Source organism: Miscanthus floridulus, chromosome 4 (assembly GCF_019320115.1).
Source record: "Miscanthus floridulus cultivar M001 chromosome 4, ASM1932011v1, whole genome shotgun sequence".
Lineage (NCBI taxonomy): Eukaryota > Viridiplantae > Streptophyta > Magnoliopsida > Poales > Poaceae > Miscanthus > Miscanthus floridulus.
Window position 1 is genome coordinate 110,205,445 of NC_089583.1, and position 22,413 is coordinate 110,227,857.

The 22,413-nt window shown below is 47.3% G+C and overlaps 1 long non-coding RNA gene across 1 annotated transcript; it reads right to left on the bottom strand.

Moving 5' to 3' along the window:
- Window positions 1–8,083: 8,083 nt before the first annotated feature.
- Window positions 8,084–11,181, bottom strand: LOC136552580 (uncharacterized). Its single transcript, XR_010782841.1, has 3 exons — window positions 11,087–11,181; window positions 10,878–10,979; window positions 8,084–8,176 (listed from the first exon to the last, which is right to left on the bottom strand). It is a non-coding gene; the product is annotated as an uncharacterized lncRNA (long non-coding RNA).
- Between the last annotated feature and the right edge of the window lie 11,232 nt (window positions 11,182–22,413).

The following is a 22,413-nucleotide window of genomic DNA, read 5'->3' on the forward strand; positions in this document are numbered from 1 at the left end:
TTGGACCAGGCCGTGGGAGAAGATCTACAGGAACAAGCCTGCGCATTACCGGAATAAACGTGCTTTATCGCCGAGCAGAAAAAGAACGTGCCAAACATGTCGCGCGCGCGATTTCTTCGCTCAAGAAAAGTTTCAATCAAGTCTAAGCTCATGCCGGAAAGTCGGCTTATTCGGCTTCTTTTTTCAATCGGAACAGTATTTTTCTCTCACAATAATTCAGCTAGAACAATGTTTTCAGCCAAATTCAGCCAAGCGAACGGGGTCAGAAATCACCTATAGGACTCCAATCCTATGGAAGTGTTCCATAGCTTTTCTTATGAACCAAAGGCTAGGAAATGAAAAAAAAATTAGGGCATGTTTCGACGGGAGAAATGTAAAACATAGGAATGGAGAAAAACATAGAAATAGTAAAGGAATAGAGTTGTAAGACAGAGGATTGAAAAATATAGGATTTTTATAGGAATTGGTGTTTAAAACACAGAAATACTGATCACATGGGAATCTATTGGTTTGTACTAACCATGGTTGTTTAGAGCAAGTAAGAGCTAACTACTTTAAAAAGTGACATATATGAGTTGACGTATTACCCTATTCGCTTGATCATTTCTATGGTTTATAATTTGGTTGATGTTGTTTTACTATGAGAGAAAAATATTGTATCACGATGGATACAATCAAGAGAACATGGTGTTGATCAGTGAGTGAGAGGACACGCGAGAGCCACTGGAAAGATTTGCATGAGGTAGGAGCTAATTTTTTCATTCCTTTGAAAGTACAGGTGTAGTCGCCTTCGCTCCGGAATAGTTTCTGCCATTTCATTTGGGCTACGTTTAGTTCGCCCGAATCAGCGCTGTCAAATACATTGTAGCTATATAGGTACAGTAACGTTTTGTTTTTAGTTGATAATAATTGTCCTAATTAGACTGAAAACGTTCGTCTCACAAAGTACAACCAAACTGTACAATTAGTTTTTGATTTCGTCAACATTTAGTACTCCATGTATGTACCGCAAGTTTGATATGACGAGGAATTTTCTTTTTGCATAGTGTCAAAGTTGGAAATTTGGTGGACTAAACCTGGCCTTGATCCAAACGCTGCCACAGTAGAAAATACTATAGAAACTTGCACTGTTTTTCCTCGCACCGGAATGGACCGGTCGATCCCACCAACAGTAGAGCTGTGGAGGCGATCTGGCGCGGCCCCGCCGCTTCCCCCACCCCATGTGCGGCTTCTCGTCCGGTCTGCATCCCGCGGCACCCAGCCCCACCGACCGCACTGATTGACCGCCAGTCCGATACACTCCACGCTCTCCTCTCCACACCAGGCCAGGCCGCCAGGGCCCAGGGCCAGCCAAGCCACCACGTACGCATCCATCCATCTCGTCACTCGTGTCGCCGCCCCTCCACAGGGCGGGCGGCGAAAACCATGGCAACCCATTGTGCTCGTGTCGTGTTCTCGCGTGCACCAAGCAGAGGTGAGACTGAGAGGTTGGGCTTTGGAGGCAGCAGGCCTGCCGGGCGTGTGCCTTGCTGTACTAGCGATGCTGCTGCTGATCACGTCTTCGTCACGGCAGCACTGCTCTACTACTACGCCCCTGTTTAATGGGTGGAAAGTTAGAAATTTAGCTACCGTAGCACTTTTGTTTTTATTTAATAATTAGTGTTTAATCATGGACTAATTAGACTCAAAACATTCGTCTCGTAATTTTCAATCAAACTGTGCAATTAGTTTTTTCGTCTATATTTAATGCTCCATACACATATCGCAAGATTCGATGTGATGAGTACTATAGCACTTTTTAGAAAAACTTTCGCGAACTAAGCTAGGGTGCCTGTGGAGTTGTGGTTGATTGTAGCAGAGCGTAACGTCAGCAGGATGGCAACGCCATGATCAGAGACTAAATAATTAATTATTACACGCGGTGCACACTGGAAAGAAATAATGATGCAAACCGGCCTGACGTGGTATAGAGATTCTAGATTAGTACTCCTCGCAAAGCAACACTGTTAAATCTTTTGGATCGACTAGGAGTAGATCAGTGAGTATTTAGTCCATTCGGTATGAAAGAACTAGAACACATGGATCCAGAGAGAATGAGAGAGGAGAAAAAGAGAGGTACAGATCGTCGGGCTTGGTGGACGAGCTCGAGGAGTCCATGGCATCGGTGTCAGTGGCGGTGTGGCAGTGACGGTGTAGAGGTGGCGAAGTCCTGGCGGGGTGGAGCTACGGCGGTCCGGTGGTGCTTCCCGCTGCTGGCAGTGCCACCCTCTGGATCGGATTAGGGTTAGGACCGTGGGGCTGTGGCGGCGGTGAACCTCGTACTGAGAGCCGTTTGCCCCACCTCCTCTTTATAGGCACTGTACGACGAGGGCCCACCAGTCACTAGATGGCTGGACGTCCCCGATCAGGACGCGGTCAAGGGATCCGTCTCGACCATTGGGTCAAGACGGATGAGATCAATTCTAACATTCTTTCCCTTGATCTCAACTCATACTTTAACTTTAAACTTTGACTTTAATCCCTTTCACTTTTATTTGTTCCATCACGGATTAGTGCATAGAGCATGCTTCATCGTCACGGTCAATCGCCGATAGACTTAACAGCTACAATACATGTCTCTGTTCTGAAACAGATTCTTTAACTTTTAGGCTCTTTATTGTCCGGAAATCATAGGCTATACCATAAACCCATGTCGACTGTGTGTTCTCCAAACACACTGGATGGTAAGCCTTTTGTACGCGGATCCGCAAGCACTTGCTTGTTACTTATATGTTCAATACTTTTAGTATGATTCCGGACTTTCTCCTTCACAACGTACAACTTTAACGTCAATGTGTTTGGCAGCACACTTGACCTGTTGTTATAGGAGCGAACTACTTAAATGGTTATTGCTGTTGTATACCATTATCAATTCCGGGTGTAAGTTCTTTTAATCACTTCGCCTGTCCTTAAGCCTCATAACAAGCTATATTGTGTGTATGCATCTTTGATGACACCATAACTGTTTCTTTGGAGCTTTTCCACAATAAAACTCCAACTGTGAGTGTTAGCTACTATGTGAGTTTCACTAAACATTTCGCCAAAATTTAACATTTATACCCACAACTATTTGAGAGTACTTATTCTTTCTTACTCACCATGAGGCTTATAAATTTTTGTACAATTACAAAACATTCTCAACTCTATTTCAGTGATCTATATCTGGACTGGACTTCTACCAAAAACATCCCGGATACATAAACTGTGTCGGGGTAAGTTCTTGCTTATAAGCATTCAGTAAGCTTCCAAGAGCTGAAGCATATAGGACGTCCATTTGATCGATCTCATATTTATTCTTGGAACACTGAAAATTCCAAAAACTATTACCCTTGACTATAGGAATAGGCGCAGGTTTATTCACATATATACTTTATTTCTTTAGAATCTTCTCTAAGTATACACTTGAGATAGTTCTAATACCCCTTTTCCTTTTACCTCGGTAAGTTCCAATTCATGGAACAAATGATGCTTTACTAAGATCATTCTCATTGAAACTTGAGGACAAGAACTGCTTCTTCTCCAACAGTAGATTAACACCACTACTAGCGAGTAAGGTGCTACCCACATGCAGGATTAGGAAAATAAATTTCCCATGTTTAAACTTTGCATAAATACAATTGTCCTCTACATTCTCTTTAAAACCCAAACTTTCTTATTGTACTGTCAAACTTCAAGAACCACTGTCTTGAAGCTTACTTTAATCTATAAATGGATTTCTTTAGGCAACATCCCTTTACGTTCTTTTCCTTCCATGACAAAATCTTTTTGAGTTATGACATGTAAACTTTTTCATACAAATCCCCATTGAGGAATGTGTCTTTACATCTTTCTGATGCAACTATAAATCGTAATGTGCCACTAATACCATTATGATTCTAAAAGAATCCTTACATGCTCATTATAATCTATTCCTTCTCTTTATGTAAATCATTTCACCACAAGTGGCGCTTTAAAGCTTTCCATATTCCCTTTGGATATCTTTCTATATTCCCTTTAGAGTCACATTTATCTTGTAGACCCATTATAGCCTACTATTTTGGCTTCATTAGAAATTTCTTCTAAGTCCCAAACATCATTGGTATTTATCGATTTCATTTCATCTTCCTTTGCTTCTTGCCATTTAGACGAGTGAGCGCCTCTCATGGCTTTTCAAATGAGGTGGAATTATCCTCTATTTGAATTTCTTTCTTAACATTGACTTCTTAGTCACCAGAAATATCTGATTTTCTTATTCTTTGAGACCTTCTGGGGCCTCGTGGCACTTCTTTCATATGGGGCTATTGTTACTCTTCATTGCCAAAAGGCAATTATTCTATAGCCTCCTATATTATAAGATTCTTATTTACTTATTCATCTTCTTTAAGAGCTAACATCAGGTGTTATATATCCATACAACATCAACATGTATTAAGCAATTTGTTGCTCTAAACACTGTAGTGGATATGTAATCCCACTTCTATTCAAGCTTTAGGTATCTACATACCATGCTCCCCCAGATTACTCCATCTTCTGTAAAGATGGTGTATTTTCAAATTTCTTATTTTGGGTTTAATCTGCTAAAAACTCATATGGCGTCATCCAGTATAAATACTAGCTGGCTATGCTATCTTCCTATCGAAACTGTAAAAAGGTCCAGGAATTTAGCTATTTCTTTACTTTAGGGGTATCATTATTATGACCGTCTTACTCCCTCAACGATCACATTCATCTTTTATAGATCACTTTTATCTTCAATGCATAGTATGCATTGCATTATTTGAAGTATGGGGAAAGTATCTTTCTTAATTGTCTTTCTTAATTAATCTTACATTTCTCTCCCTCAAAATGTGGTATGAACTTTTCTACCACAATTTTGAAACATTCAGAACTCTTATGAATGAGGAAACTTTGATTACTTACTTCATCCACATGATTACATCATGCAAACAAAATTCGTATAGAAGTACATTTTCCTCATTACACTTCAAAACTCAACATAGTCTATTATTATCAATACTTCTGCAAGTCACACTTGCATATCATTCTTATCTTTTGGTTCACATGCAACTTTCTTTTGTTCTCAAACTCATTGAGTACTTATGACCATGACACAATCAGAGTGTACGGTAAATACTAGAATAGCATAAGAGCTATCCTAAACTTCTCTCCATTTGCGGGATATTTCTTTAGAGCACATGAATCATCACATCCTTCTCCCACCATGCGGGATAAGTACTATGCCAAACTCTCCCGCCATGCAGGATTGGTTAACATATGTACTATGCCAACTTTACCCTGCCATGCGGGTATTTTCTTAAACTTTTCCCGCCATGTGGGTACTATCACAAACCTTTTCCTGCCATACGAGATAATTCCCTTGAACAGACATAATTGCCAGGATTGGCTCATGGTCAATCATCAAATTCAGAAATAAATCCGAATATTCTTTAACACACATGTGTAATCCAATGTTAGTCAAATTAAACATGTATATGACTTTTACAACTCTCATAAGTGAAACTGAAAATAAATTCTTCTTCACAGAGAGTACATAAAAGACATTTCTCAATGAATACTCTCATTAATCTATGTCTTTTCTTGGATCAATATTCTAGAATTCTTTTCTTTTGAAGCCATTCTTTAAAGAGAACACAGTCCCTTAAACAATGGTATTCTTTCATACATAACTTGCCCTTAGGCATTTCATCATCTGAGTCACAAGTACCTAGCTCATTTTTCTTACTGCCTTCAAGAATGAAAGCATGAAGGTCTTTTGTCTGAAAAATATTCAACAATAATGCTCATTAAACTTTTAAAAACTTTATGTTCTATTCTATATCACCGTTGGGCAGAAATAGAATAAAACATCATTCTTCTATATTAATTCCACATCACCGTTTGGCAGAAATGGAATAAAACATAGAACTGCTCCTCAAAATTAAATTCTTCCGTTGGTTCGAATTTAATTAGAAGACAATCAACTTCATTGTAGCGGAAACATAAAAATACATTTCTCTAGTTTAAGAGCATTCCTTGATCTTTATCTTTTCTCTGAAAAATTGGTCACTTTGATGCAAAATTCATTAAAGATTTAAACTTTAAACATAAGACTCATAGAATTATAATATTGTTATTATCAACGTTGGTCAGAAAATAACAATACCATAATTTAACTTTAAACTATCAACCGACTATTCCTCCAATTAAAATTTTCCCGTTGGTTCCAATTTTAACTGGAGGATCAACTTTTCATAATTTATTGAATAACTATAACTGCTCTTCAAATTAAATTCTCCTGTTGGTTCGAATTTAATAAGAAGACAACATCTTTAACTTTGCAGCGGAAACTTGACAAAAATTTCTTTATATATTTTTCAGAAGCATTTTACTGTACTTTTCTACTCTCTGGAAAATCTAACACGTTGGTGCAATTTTACCAAAAATTTAAACCTTCAAATTGATCAAAATTCATTCAAATATGCTTCTGAAAATAAATAGACTTCAAAACATCATTTACTATTCTTCTCGCCTGGCCTGCAGCAGCAGTAATCCGGCTGGACTGAAGCCTGCTCGGCCCGAAGGCCTGCCCGCGCGTGCGGCCCAGCAGCCCAGCCACGTGCGCTGCTCTCCCCCGTGCCCAGGCCACAACCTGGGCCTGGGCCAGGAATTCGTCTTCCCACCTGGGCCAAAAGACAACCCATTCATCACTTGCCATTGATAGCGATCCGACGGCTCTGCTTATAGATCGGGCGAACAAAACCCGGAGCAACCGACGCCTCCCCAAACCCTAGTCCATTCTCTTCTTCCTTTCCTCTCTCTCCACTGAACGGAGCGGCTGCGGTGGAGGAAAAAAGGTGGCGCCGCCGCCTCCGCTGCGAGTCTCCAGCCAGCCAGCCTATCTATCTCCCTCCCTTTCTCCTCTGTTCTAGCCCCGCATCGAGCAAGAGGTTGCCGCCCATGGTGACCGGAGGAGAGATGGCGGTGCCACCGTGGGGCCCCTCGCCGGCGCGCGCGCTCGCCCAAGGCTGAGCGCGTCGCCGTCGAGCGGCTTTGTGGTGGTGCCCTTTACCGCTGAGCCCAAGACATGGCCGCGTGGCGGCGTGACCACGACGGTCGGCAGTGTTCTCGCGCACACAGACACTACGGTGACCCGAGGCAACGACGACCACTCGAGGCGGCCGGAGCGGCAACGGCGTCCGCGCGTGGTGACTCGGCTCGATCCGCCCGCGCGACGGCGGGCCTTCTTACCGCTCTACGGCGGTTCTCTTTCGCGCTACGACGGTGGTGACGGGGTCGAAGAGACTCACGTAGGTCCCCTCCCCTCCATCCTTCCATTTCTTTCTTTTCTTTTAGGGTTAGGGTTTCGATTCCTCTTTCTTGATCCTCGGTTAGAGTTAGGGTTCTGATTTGCTTTTCGAAATCGAGACCCCTTCTTTCCCTGTTTCTTCACCCGATTAGGGTTTAGGGTTCGATGAACCCTTTGTATTTCTTTTCTTTCGATCCGAATCGGATCTAGCTCCGTTCTTTTCTTTTCTTTGCCCAGTGCCGTGATCTACACCTTGCAAACCGGCTCTGATGCCATTGTTAAATCTTTTGGATCGACTAGGAGTAGATCAGTGGGTATTTAGTCCATTCGGTATGAAAGAACTAGAATACATGGATCCAGAGAGAGTGAGAGAGGAGAAAAGGAGAGGTACAGACCGTCGGGCTTGGTGGACGAGCTCGAGGAGTCCATGGCATCGGTGTCAGTGGCGGTGTGGTAGTGACGGTGTAGAGGTGGCGGAGTCCCGGCGGGGTGGAGCTACGGCGGTCCGGTGGTGCTTCCCGCCGCTAGCAGTGCCACCCTCTGGATCGGATTAGGGTTAGGACCGTGGGGCTGTGGCGGCGGTGAACCTCGTACTGAGAGCCGTTTACCCCACCTCCTCTTTATAGGCACTGTGCGACGGGGGCCCACCAGCCACTAGATGGCTAGACGTCTCCGATCAGGATGCGGTCAAGGGGTCCGTCTCGACCGTTGGGTCAAGACGGATAAGATCAATTCTAACAAACACGTCTCACTCGTGCAGATATGTAGGCTGGTCAACTTTGCTGTTCTTCAGTTCGCAAAAACAATAAAACCGACCTTGATGTTCTTCTTTCCAGTGACGTACATGCTGACCTGGAGAGATTACCATGGAAATTAACTGGTAAGATTAGGGGCATATAATAGCTTTTCATGGCTTATCATACTTGATCTCTGATTTGTCCTGTTGCTTTGTCCAAAGCCTGAATACATGTACTAGTAATCTGCTCGCTGATATTTAAATCTAGTCCAGCAAAATCCAAAAGTTCTGAAGGACAAACTCTAAACTCTACCCCTCCGTAAAAAAACAAACATAATCGAGCCTGGACAAACGTCTTGTCCAGATTCAAAGCTAGAATTATGTTTTTTTAGACAAAAAGAGTATTTTTTTTTCTCTGAAAGAAAAAATGGTAGTCATGCAAGGATATTGCTGCCTCTCCTTTTTATCGTCAGCACGGGCGCACGGCTACCGCCTTTTGCGTCTGGATAATGCGTCAGTTCGCCGGTCAAAGGCAACCTGCTACTTTTCCGCTTATCAAATGACGAGCACGCCTGCACTTGTCTGGTCGGCAAGCAAGACGGAAATCTTTTTCAGCCGCCGCGACCAGCCCGCGCCGGAGGTGACGACGGTCGACGGCCAAACACAACCGCTCCGTGTGGGCTTATAATTCGTATTTTTTCAGCGAATAAATAATATATTCTTTTATAATAAATTAACTAACAGCTGCCATGACTTATCAGCCAAACGACAAAACAAACGATCAAACCTGTACTACGGCGGCGCGAGCAAGCACGGAAGATCCGTTCCGTACGGATGGCGAAGCTGAAGCCCGCACGGCGCCACGGCCCAAGAACGCAAAGCTACCAAATCCTCCGTGATGAGCTAGGCCCCGCGTCTACGTGGTGGCGCGCCCAGCGGCGGATCTAGGAAATATTTTAGGGGGGACTGAACAACACTGCTGCTTAATCTTAAGTCTCAGCCCCCCTATACTATAGAACTTTGCCTAAAAATTTATAGGGGCTCTACAATAATTTACACTGATTCGGTTTGGGTAGGGGGGCTTGAGCCCCCCCGCCCCACCGCTAGATCCACCCCTGGGCGCGCTCGACACGTCGTCCGCGACAGGGACCGGATGCCTGCCTGCCTTTTTTCCTCACGGAGTGGAGGAGGCCCGGATGCCTGGTGGCCCGTGGCTTGGAGGGTGGAGCCGTCACAACCAAGGATGACAATGGGATGTACCCATCGGGTATCGTCGGAACGTTTTCTTCCCCGCTACGAAAAATCCATCCCGTCCCTGTCCCCGTCCCCATTAACTGTCTCGGGTATAGATTCTTGTTCATCCCGTACTCGTCGGGCATCGGTCGGGTAACAAATACCCGACGGGTACTGCATATCCGATAAACAAGAACACTTGGGGTCGCAGCTTTGCAATCGGAGACGTTTCTTCTTCACCCGGGTATAAGTGTTGTAGTCTTGGAGATGCCGAGGAGAAGGAGCGAGGTTACGAGGAGGACGAGCAAAGGTGACAGAGAGACCAAACTGAGGAAGCGAGGGGTACGAGCGCTCGTGAGGCAGGCGTGCTTGTGCTGCTAGCGGAGATGGTGAGGAAAAATTGAACTATGGTTCCTAGAACACACAAACTATATATATGATTATTCAGATTTGGGCCAAAATACCTATGTTGAGCTTCTTTGGGCCTAATACTCGCATGACAGCTTAAATAGTCGGGTTCCCAACAGGTAACCGAAACGGATAAACAGAAAACGTTCCTGTACGTGTTATACCCGTCGAAGATAAATTCTTATCTATTTAAATACCCGCGAGTAAAGATTCACATCCCTATTCTCTAATAGATAAATAGCCGTCGTGTATGGCCTATTGCCATCTTTAGTCACGACGCGGAGGCGAAAAAAAAAAAAAAAGGCGCGCGAGCCAGCGCGGGTGCCGTCGCCGTACAAGCTTGGGGATTCCGTACGGGGCGGCGTGTACCGCCCGCCCGTCCGTCCACGGTCCACCACCCCGTCCGGGCCCGCGGGCAGCGTGGCGTCACTGGTGCGGCCACGAGGGGGGCATGTGCGCCGCGGGGCTGCCGCAGCGGACACCGCGCGTGGCCTATGGTTTTCTGCCGCCTGGACGGTCGGACTCGGATCGGTGTGCTGGCTTGTGGCTTGTCCTTTTTTAAGGGCCTGTTTGGAACGCAGGAATTTCACAGGAATCTCACAGGAATTTTACAGGAATCAGTTCAATTTTATAGGAAAAACGCAGGAATGGGAAAAAAATCCCGCATTCCAAACAGGCCCTAAGAGGCCACTGCCCCACTGGCTTCAGACTTTCAGAGGCACAGGCCCAGACCCACAGTGGTAGGTTGAGGCCCTCCGCACGTTCGTTTGCGTGTTGTAAGCGATCGTAAGTTTTTAGTTAAATAGTATTTTTTTCTCATATAAATTAATTAATAGTATTTTTTCACGAACCAACAACAATACAAATTAGCCGACCGAACATGCTATTTTTCACGAACCAGTACTTATCCTACGGTTTGTAAGAATCTGATTTTTAAAACCGGATAAATCTTTATTTAGTTTCGTGTGTCAGTTTTTTTTTCAGATTCTTTAAAACAAGAAACTGTTGATACAGTAAATAAGATTCTTAAAAACTAGGATCCAAACACATCACCCGTTTTTACTCAGAATTCATATTTTAGAAACTAAAAGCAAAAACTGGTTTTTTAAGAATCTGAAACTCATCAAACAGGCACTGAGCTGCTGGTAATGACCCAGTTTACCGACCAGCACTTACTGTTTTGTCTCCTGCTGCAGCCAGCCATTACGTGAGTACTGCCGACGAAGTTTAGCTAGCATTATCCAAAAACCAGCGCATTTCTCAAGTTAATCTGGTCACCTGGCAAACATTAAAAAAAACACGATGGGTGCAGTTACTTGTAGGCACAGGATGTTGCCATTGCTGTGTAAACTTGGAAGAGATCGTGTGGTTTCAACATCTAGTACCGTGGAAGTCAAGCCGGATGTTACGATCCATGGCTTTCACCGGACGGGGACGATTCACTACAGCTTGATGAATGCTGGCCGCGTCCACCTACTGCCGGAATAAAAATCCTTCAGATCTTCCGACCCCACTTTGTTAAAACGAGAGGATTAACAACAGATGACTAAACGGAGATATATATAATAATAAACTAAAGGTTGCAGCTCTAGCTTGTATCAACTCCACATGTGCTGAAACTACCTGTCATTATTTTATGACAAGGAAAGGCAGCACAGTAGCTATATATATATATATAGGTCCCGTTCGGCTTATCTTATAATCCGCACTATTCAGTTTGTTTTTTTCAGCCAGAACAATATTTTCCTCTCACAACAATTCAGCCAGAACAATGTTTTTCCGCCAATTCAGCCAAGTTTCAGCGAGCCGAACGGAGCCATAGATAATAGGGGTATTTATATGCGCACGCGAAAGATTTTCAGGATTGGTTTTATACACTATTTATAAATTCTAAATACTGCAGCTGCAGCCGCAGCATGCCACATGAAGAGGATCAGAGGGTAAGGGACAACATGGCAAGTTGGCTGAGTCAAGTGATATGTCAAACCTACAAGGAACACTCTATTCTAAATTATAAATTATTTTGGCTTTCTAGCTATATAGTTTTTGCTATGCACTTAAATATACACCGTGTCTAAATACATAGTGAAAATAATATATTTAGAAAAGTCGAAACGTCTTATAATTTAAAACGAGGAGTATTTGTTTTGGGTTTTGGCAAGGGACTCCACGGATTAGTACTCTCTTTATCTAGCGACGGCAATGGATAACACTCGGTCCAAAACAAATACATGGAAGAACTAGTATGTATGCCCTCATGTGATGCCATTTAGCATTTTTCAGGGGATAATTGGATTTGGAATTTGAGGACCACTTGGATCAACCAAGATAAACCAAGTCTAGCATATTCCGAGGCACCACTTTTATAGTTTTCTAAATTACCCATGCTATTTGCATTGCAAAACCATTATGGACTCATTCATAAGGTGCTTGATTTTTTCTTGACAAAAATACAAAGGTCTTTACATCTCTTTGATGTGCCTATAATTGTGATTAGGCTATCACAGTTCCATGATTGCTTGGAGGTATCAACCAAAAGAATCCAAGGAAAAGGGCAAGTTGTAGAACATGGGTCATGGCCTACCCATATGGCTAATCCTAGTATTTTGCTTTTTTCTATGGGTATGAATGGACCACCATTGCACCCACATGGCCCAAATGTATTTGCTTGGGGAAGCATAGCATTTAGTTGGACTTCAGCATCAGGGAGCGGAGGCAGACAAACTAATAAGGGGCCTCTCCAACTCAGCACAAGGCAGGTCGTTTTTACGTTGTCACATAAAAAAAACAGGTTGGTTTTTTTCCTTTGTTTTCACCCTTTTGATGCAGATTTGCTACACAAAGGACAAAGAGTCAACAAGAAAAGGTCCCACGATATTTAATAACTTTTATAACCGTTCTCGAAAAGTTGGCCGATAAAAATAAGAACATAGACATTCTTTAACTGCCTCCATAGTTTCCCCCCTATATTTTTATGTCAAAAGTGAACAATGTTTTAAGGCCCGGTTTAGTTGGGATTTTGGCTGTGGCTTTTGCCCCCAAAAAGCCAAAAGCTTAACGAAAGGGTCCAAAAGTCACATCTGCTTTTGCCTAAAAGCAGCTTTCACTGTAGTACAAATCTAAAAACACCTCCACCCCTGCTTTTACTAGCTTTTGAGCCAAAAATTACCCACCTGTCACCAGTTATGAGAAGAAAATAGTGTTTCACTCTTTTCTATTCCGCCTCGCGTCCGTTCCCATTGCCCCTTCCGCATCTGCGACCGTGAGAGAATCGTGACCCGCCAGCCACCACTACTCTGCCTAACCTATCCCAGCCGGCTGCAGCCCAGGCCGGCACGTTCCTCACCGGCCACGCCTCCCTCCGCGCGAGCTCCACCGCCCCTCACCGCCTCTGCCCCTAGGTCCCAGGTCCGACTGCGAGAAGCCCCATGAATGGCCGCACGAGGTCACCTGTCGGACGCTGCTCTCCCATTCCTCGGTGGCGGCGAGGTCCCACGCCCGGCGAGGAGCCCCGACGAAGGTCGCTCATCCCTCCGACCCCATCCTCAGGCGGGCGCGATGTGGCAGAACCGTCCAAAATAACATGCTTTCAGATGCGCTCGTCTTCCACTAGACACTAAGCACCCTAAAAGTTAGCTATACCGGACAGTTCCGTCGAGCACACCCCACGGGAGAACTCGAATCAATCCACATTTTATATCCAGAATCCAATAATAAGTACGAGCTTATAATACTTAGTCCATTTCATACAACAAGAGTTCTTAAAAATTATTTATTACAATACTAGAGTTCAGAGTGCGATAATTAGACATCGGAAAGAAAATAAACATCTGGCAGAAACGATACAAGGATCCGTCTGTATCCACCAGAAGAATCCTCCATACAAGAGCTACTCCTCAAGCTGCACCTGCAATAGGGGTAAAATAAACTCTGAGTACATAATGTACTCGCAAGACTTACCCGACTAGTGGGAATAGTTTTTCGACTCTCAAGGATATAATAGGCAATATGGGTTTGTTGTTTTCTTTTTATTTGCGAAAAGCATTACTAATAGTTCATCCTTACCGTCAAGTTTTATTAGTAGTCATGATTACTTCATTAGCTAACCATTCTATGTAAGCGCATATGCTACTTTCAAGTAGGTGGTGAGCAATCAGAACCATTTTACCATCTTTCATATTCTAGTTCTTACTACGGTGCTAGACCATAGCCAAGTTGTACCGTCTCACAAAAATAGCGATTCGTGAACCAATGTATCCCAGCTAGGGTATCTCGAAACACACACCCCGTTTGTACCCTAGGCACAAACAAGACCAACCCATTCCACTCATGTCATGAGGTCCAGGTCCCCATCCAAACTTGGACTCTAAGCCCCCACACTTGAGACCCGGTCTCAGTATGGTGCTTTCACCTCCACCTTTTCCTGCCTCCAATTAGTTGGTCCAAAAAGAGCAGGAACCTGCGACAAGAGCGTAACGAGCCTTCCTGCTTCTATAAGCAAGTATGTGTTTAGGATAATAAGTCTATGACCTGTCTACTATCCACAGCATCGAACGGTCCTCAATCGACATAGGCGGAACAAGTGCAATCCGAGCCTTGCTTTAATGCCTAACTAAGTCTAGATCTAAAGTACCATTCCGCCCAGTCTTCAAATAACATTCATATATATTCCATGTGATAGTAATGTAATAACAACAATAATATCTTTCCAATCTCTCGCGAGTGACAGGTAATCACTCGACTTCTACCGGGTCCTATAGTATAGCAATCTACACGATCCTAACATACTAGTAGGAGTCATAGGATAAGGACTAGTAGGAGTCAAAGGATAAGGATATATATGCAATTGGGTTTCATTTAACTCCTTAAAACTTAATGCACAAGTATAAAATAAAGTGAAGAATAATAAAGGTTATGCACCGAGACTTGCCTAGGTAAGATATAACCAAAAGTTAGTGTCAGTGTTTCGAGTTGCCACCAATAAGTAAATTTCTAATATTGCGCGTCTAGCTCAGATAGTGTGCGAAGAGAACATGAGGTTTATACTGGTTTGGGCAGAATATCCCTATGTCTAGTTCGTTGCTGCTGCTCATGTTACAAGCACTAAAAGTTCATAGTAGTGGTTATAAATGGTCAAGAGAGGGATAGGTCCCTAAGTCTCTAATGAGAGGAGCGAACTGGGTGCCGAGGGCTCGGTCCCTTCCTGGCTATGTGCTTGTGTGTTTTGGTCGGTTCAGGGTTCGATGGATTCGAGTCCCAATTGATGCAGATGTGTTGTGATGCCAGTCCCCCTCCATGGGACACCCTGCTTTCCCTTTTATAGGCCAAGAGAAAGCACAGGGTTATAGTAGAGGGAAAAGAGGAGAACGAGAAGGAGAAGAAGTCCTCTAGGATCAGTTGGGTCCTTCTTTTCCTTCACGTGGGTCCCACCGACTCTATAGATGTCAATAGGGACAACTCCATGTCATGGCCCTGTCCGTCATTAGCTGCCATGCGCAGGCATCGTCTCCCGATCATGGCGCTCCACTCCATCCTAGCAGGACGTCGTGGTAAACTGACTGCCCTATCAGTGCTCGTTCGAGGGTTAGGCAGAACAACACCGATACACCCGACGTTGTTCCTGATGTGAATCCCCAGATATAGCCCGTCATGGCCATGGGTTATATCAGGGTGTGTTGGTCATCTCTCTGGTGTTAGAGCTTTGACCTAGGCCCATTTGCTTAGACTTTGAGCTATTGACGGTGGTATGGGTCTTCGTCGGGCGAGATGGATCCCCCGGCCTTGGGGTCGGTCTAGGCGGAGTCCTCCCTAGAGGCCAGGCGAGGCGGACCCTGCCCCTAGAGGTCGAGCGAGGCGGAGCTCGTGGCCTCGGTGTCAGTGAGGCAGAGCCAGCCCTCAGAGGTCGAGTGAGGCAAAGCCCGTGGCCTCGGTGTTGGGCAAGGCAGAGCCTGCCCACAGAGGTCGAGCGAGGTAGAGCCAGCCGTCAGAGGTCGGGTGAGGCAGAGCCTGTGACCTCAGAGGTCGGTCGAGGCAGAGTGCACGGCCTTGGTGTTGGGCGAGGCGTAGCCAGCCCTTGGAGGTCAGGCGAGGCGGAGCCTATGACCTTGAAGGTCAGGCTAGGCAGAGCCAACCCTTAGACGTCGAGCAAGGTAGAGCATAAACCTAAGGGTTGGGTAAGGTGGAGCCTACCCCTAGAGGCCGGGCAAGGCGGAGCCAGCCCTTAGAGGTCAGGCGAGGCAGAGCCTGCGGCCTTGGTGTCGGGCGAGGCGAAGCCAACCCTTAGAGGTCAGGCGAGGTAGAGCCCATGGCCTTAGTGTCGGGCGAGGCGGAGTGCAAACGAAATGGATCGAGCAAGGCGAAGCCCATCCCAAAGGCCGAGCGGGGCGAAGCTTGCACACCTGGGGGTCGATTGGAGCTATAGTCATGCTCTTGACTGCTCAGATGAATCAATGTTGATGGTTATTAGCTCCTCCTCTTCAGGTACCCTAGTATTGGTCCCCTGACAGTAGCCCCTAGGTCTGCAGAGGAGTAGAATACTCTTTTGAAGGCTTTTCCGAACGAGAGGACTCTGAAGGCCTTGGCCTTCTTTTGTTCCCCACAATGTCATCTAGGGGGCGGTGATTCCCTTTCCTCGAGCCCCTTCCCATAGCCAGGGGCCTGATCGAGGATCGGTTCATCTCTATGATTGTCTTCCCTAAAGCATTTTTTCCAATAAAAATGGAGGGGCCGAGTCATGCCACGATTTTCCTTTAAGGATGAATTATGGCACCCGGTGAGCTATTAACTGGCTAGTCCGAGTGGGGCCCCGGTATCCCATTCGTGGGGATCCGGCTAGGGTCAACTGGTGACTGACTCCAGACCCTTGGCGGTCAATCCATATAGTTCTCAGGTCCGTTCGACCTGGTCTTGAGGGCATTCTGTCTTTCTTTTGAGGAAAAAACTATGGATTATTTCTAAACGAGACTCGAACATGGGCTAGGATGCCTACGGCGCTCGTGCACCTAGGTGCTGGCCATAAAGCGGGCCCATCCCTTTCCAGTCCTTACTTCAAAAAGGCGCCTAGAGGGGTTGTCGAACCCTGTTAGTGGGCCAACCTTCGAACTCTTGGGCCTAGACGGGCCGAAGTAGAGTTTTTAGCTCCGTATCCCTTACCTGTGATGGGTCGTGGTCCCGTCTAGAGAGGTGAAACTGTCCGACTGAGTTTACTGAGGGAACGGACAGAGATTGCATGTGTGCGTCCTGCAATGAGACAGTGGTGGTAGATTGAGGCAGGCACTGGAGATCTAGGTGAGCAGTTGGTTTCCTCACACCTATCGCCCCTATAAAACCAAAGGGTTCGCCCCTAGGGTTCCATACCTTGCATCCTTGCCTTCAGTAGCGATGACCGCTGCCAGCCGATCACTTAGGTTTCCTACCTCCGCATCCCTATCACCGTCGAGCTCGCATCCGTCCGCCCCCACCTCCAATGGATCCGTGGTGCCTGCTATGACATCACCTTTCAATGCATGGAAGGCCTCGACCAGTCATGGTCTTCTCTGCCTATGGACCTTGGTCTAGGAGTGGCTACTGCCCAATGAGGAGGATCTACCATCACCACCCAATAACTATGTGGTGTCGCCCACTTCCATGAGCCTAGGTTCATGACCCCTACCTATAAATTTCTTCAGGGGCTGCTGCATTATTACAAGATCTAGCTACAACGTCTCAACCCCAACGAGATCCAGCACATGGCGGTGTTCATCGCCCTATGTGAGGGGTTCCTAGGGATCAGCACCCACTTCGATCTGTGGAGGTACTTCTTCGCTATCACCCTCTAGAAGAAGAGAGAGAAGAGCGATAGGCAGGAGCTGCATATGACGATGGGGTGCGCTGGCATCTAGCTTTGCAACAATCGGGTCGACGAGCACCCGCCCATGCGGCTCTCGACGTCCAACAAGGGGTGGCACTCATAGTGGTTCTATCTCAAGAACGATGCCAGTGCCCCTCTAACGGAGTTCATCAAGCGCCTGATCGAAGAGGTCCTAGAGTCATGGAGGAAGTAGGGCATCCCAGAGAAGGACAAGAAGATCCGGGACCATATCACCGCCATGCACATCCTCAATAAGAGTGACCTAAAGGGGCCAGGCATGATCGGGGCCTACCACGCAAGGAGGGTGGTGCCATTGATGACATGAGCACTCCTGCTATATGCGATGGCGTCCAAGGCATTGTTCGATGGAATTGCGCTCATCGAGGCAACGCTCCCCAACTCCGAGATTGTGCAACACATTAAGGAGGTGCTCCCCAACCTGAGATCATGGGACCATGCGGGTACCCCCCTTGATTTCGTCTTCCTGGTGCTGGGACATCCTCCAATGCAGCTGGAACCAGGCCATGTCATCTTCGTAAGTTTCCCCTTCTGCCTTCTCTTCAATCGATTTCCTAACCTCTTGATACTAACTTTCAGAGGAGCAGGGCCAGCCGAGGGACCTCATCCTCATGGATCACCTAGCACCATTGTCGAGGGATTCATCTGTGAGGGCGGTGAATCACATCATGGGCAAGCGGCTAAGGAAGGTGAAGGAGGATAAGAAGAGGAAGAGGCTACGTAAGCTGCAGGCGCAGGAACAGTGGAGGACACTAACAACAACAACGATGATGTTGATGGCGATGACAATGAGGTAGCCGACGATGTCGAGTGGGACATTCTAGAGAATGAGGATGCACTGACAGGTATTAGTTTGTCCTTGTAGGAGTCGGGACCCTTCCCGTTCCATAGAGGGGAGGGTACGTTCGGGGAGCCGGTGGAGGCGGTACGTACCATCGGCCTCCCTCAGGAGTCAACAGGAGTGGGCAATTCTGTTACCGAGCCTGAGATGTCGGTGGAGGCAGGTAGCTCTGCCATCGCACCCTAAGAGTCAAGGGGAGCGAGCCCCTCTGCCTAGGAGCAGGGGGTGGGATCAAAATGGCCTTGCCCCGATGAGGTGGAGTAGAGGTTGGGGGCTCACCCCCTAAATGTATCTGCCACCCGATGGGGCGGAGGTGAGTTATTCGCTCCTCTGTGTTTCCTTGTTTTTATCAGATTTCATCGTGACTTATGTTTTTGGCCATTTGTAGTGTCGGCAGGTAGTGGAATCCTTTGGTGCTGGTGCCAAAGAAAAACATCACCCTTCAGGTGACGAGGCAGCCATTGGCTGGCGTCACGCCTATTTTAGGCGGGAGCGACGCTAGTGCGACTATGTCTCTAGATGGACAGGCACTGCCCATGGTGGCGCCCATGCCCTCGGTGGGATGGGCGAACATGGGGGATCAAGGGGGCACCTTCGGAGGTCGTAGAGCAGCCGACGATGGCGGTGATACCGCTGCTAACGACGGGGTGGATGGGGCTGTCTACCGTGCTCATTGCGCCAACCGTGGCGAGCGTGACATAGTCGGTCGAGGCCTCGCTGATGCAGGTGGAGGTGGCAGTGGCTATGATAGGCGGCCATAGCCGGACGCAACCATGGTGGCTCCTAAGGCACTGGCTGACCCGTGCCATCGGTGGCCCAAGCGACGGTGCCTGGCGTGGGCCCAATGGAGGGGGACTCGACCGAGGGTTTCTGGACATCGTGGTGCTAGGAGAAGGGTTGGTGTACATACCATTGACCCCTTCCATTGCTGGAGGGAGTGTCCTAGCGAGAATGTCACAACGAGAAGGGTCAGCGGTGCTTGGAGCTGGCGGGGAGCCATCCCTAGCGCTGATGTTGGTAGGCAGCGACTCGCCCATACGGGGCAGCCCCTGCTCTGTTGAACAAATCCGCTGGATCTGGCATCGACGCTCTTCACCCTCAATGATGCCACCAAGAGCATGGAGTGGGAGAGCCTCAACGTAGGGATCTCGTTCATGCTGGAAGCCCTAGACCATGCCAGGGGTGCCTTGCATGATGTTTTCATTCCTTCTGGCTGGGTATTTGCCTAATCCTGCTTCTTACCCTTTTTCTTTCTCTATATATTTTTTTGTATCATGACTATTGTCTCTCTTCAGTCCCTTATCGCTCGTAGCCGAGGAAAGTCTTAGTTTCTTCATGAATAGAAGGAGACCCTAGACCACCTTATTGAGGAGGTGCGTGACTACTCGAGGAGGTGACCGCTCAGCTTGTTGCCACCTAGTAGAGGGTGGCCTGAGCTGACTCACCTCGCTGAGGAGGCAGACAATATTTAGTCATGGGTGGCCGAGGCCCATCGGGACCCTGACGAGGTTGAGAAGGTGTTCGAGGCCTTAGCGGTGATGTCATGGATGGACGATGAGGAGGCCACCAAGGTTAGGAAGGAGAGGGACAAGCTGCTCTAGAAGGACACCGAGACCCACCAGCGGATCCTCGACCTTCTAGCCGGGGTTAAGAAGGAAAGGGAGCTAAAGCTGGGGGACGAGGAGAAGCTCGTGACCCTAGAGAAGAGGGCGAGCCTAGAGGCCATGGTGGTCACCTAGCTATGCAAGGAGCAGGGATGAACTGCTCTAGACCATGGAGAGGCTCCACTTGGAGCATGGCGCAGCTCGTGAGGAGCGTGACCAGGCCTTTCGAGAGTGTGACCAGGCCTACCAAGAGCGCGACACGCATAGCAGAAGGTCAGCTCCCTCTAGGCTGAGCTCAGAAATGTGATGACCCAAAAGCTAGAGGCCGAGAGCGTTTCTAGCGGGCTAGCCGTGGACCACGTCGAGGCGAGGAGGAATGTTCAGGTGGAGAGCAACGAGTTTTGTATCCTAAGCACCGCCCTCGGAGTGGTCTACGATGAACTTTGAGGTGGTACGGTCGAAGGGGACCAGCTCGCTCGTGGCCCCTACCATCGAGATCACACCAGTGGGTACACCAGCTCGAGGGGAATGCCCTTCGCACCGAGGTCAATCAATCCTTCGCAATTGCTCGTTCTCACTATGGGAACAACATTGATCTAGGAGATGATGAGTCCATGGCTTTGTGCCTGGCTATGAAGTCTATGAGCTAGAGAAGATGGAAGCAGGTGGTGGCTCCCCTTTCGCAAAGACTTGGCAGACAGGATCGAAGGCATAGTTCTCCCTTGGAGGGGTTAGTTAGTGAAATAGGTCGATCGTTTTTGTAATCAACGGACAAGTGCTGACCCTTGTGTATCATTTAAACAAACTATTTATTTTGTTTCATTTGACCAAGTCTGTTCTTTTGTTTTGGTGCGTTCTAACCCTTCTATTTGTTAAGACCGTAGAGCTCGAGGTGTAAGAGGGAAACTCTGATCACGCTGGTAAGCAAGAGTGTCCGTAGCTACTGGGGCATAGGTTTCTCGTAGACCTTGCTACTAGGTTTAACGTGAGGAAGGGTGTTGGGCATGGTGACTATTTCAGAAAGGGTGTATGTATACCCTTATTAGACACTGAGTAAGACCTAATCGCTTGCCGTTGCTAGGGTCGGGTGTCACTAAAGATCGAGGAGAAGGTAGCCAAACTACTAGGAGAAAGCATCTCTTGTTTTCGTGTGTATCCCCTCCCTAGGATTTGAGCCATTGTTCTGTGACTACGCATTCGGTCTCCTTACGAGTCCAACTTTCCTCGAGCCCCCACGCGTAGCAGGAGTCCGGTTGAGGGTCGGCTCGTCTTTATGATCATCGCCCCATCCATGTTTTCCGCAACCAGAGGGGTTGAGCTAACGTCACTTGCCTCGATGGCTTGAGTAACGTGCTCGGTGAGCTCGCTATCGGGCAGGTTCAAGTGGAATCTAGGTCTGTCATTTGTGACTGGGTGGATATAGCCCTCATGTGGCATTGCACTACTCCTTAACCTGCCTCCCGACAGATGCCTGTGTCACCCCGGAAAGCGACTCAGGTGGCCCGCTGGCCTCTCCTTGATGGAGATTCAGTGGGCTTGGCTCGACGTTAGGATCGAACGAGAAGGTTGACATGACCCTGTCCGCTTGTGAGTAGGTCTAGCAAAGGCCACTGGGGCTCCTCTACATTTTCTCCCCTGGCTCTGTTCGACGTGAGGTGGCCTCAGGCCCTTCGTTGGCTAGCCTTCGAACCCTGGTCAGGTGGATTCTTGAGTTTGGGTCGGGCAGCTCGATCCCCCGAGCCCCGTGGGGCTTGGTGGGGGTTGGCCATATTTTATGTGTCACCCCATCGATGGTTTTCACAACTAGAGAGGCTGAGCTAACGACACTTGCCTTGATGGCTCGAGTGTCACGCTTGATGAGCTCGCTAACGGGCATGTTCGAGTAGAATATGGGTCCATCATCCGCTGATGGGGTCAGCATAGCCCTCATGTGGTATTCCACTACTCATTAACCCGCCTCTCGGTAGATGCCCATGTCACTCCAGAGAGTGACATTAGGTGGCCCGCTGGCCTCTCTCTCGATGGAGATTCTGTGGGCTTGGCTCGAGGTTAGGATCGAACGAGAAAGGTCTAGATGTACCTGTCCAATTCTGAGCAGGGGTCAGGGCAAGGCCACTGGGGCTCATCTATGTTTTTCTCCCCTAGCTCTATTTGGCATGAGGTGGCCTCGAGCCCTTCACGTGGCCAGCCTTCGAACCTCGGTCGGTTGCCGCTCACGTCGAATGAGACTGACTACCTGATTTGTGACGTGACACGTGAAGCGTTGTGATGCAGTAATTGCATATACAATGCTTGGATGTATGAGATGAATGTATGAAGGAATGTATGAATGCATGCATGAGAATGGATGAATGAATGATCATGCAATGGAAAAGAAAAGTGGGGGTCCGTCGTTCGTGG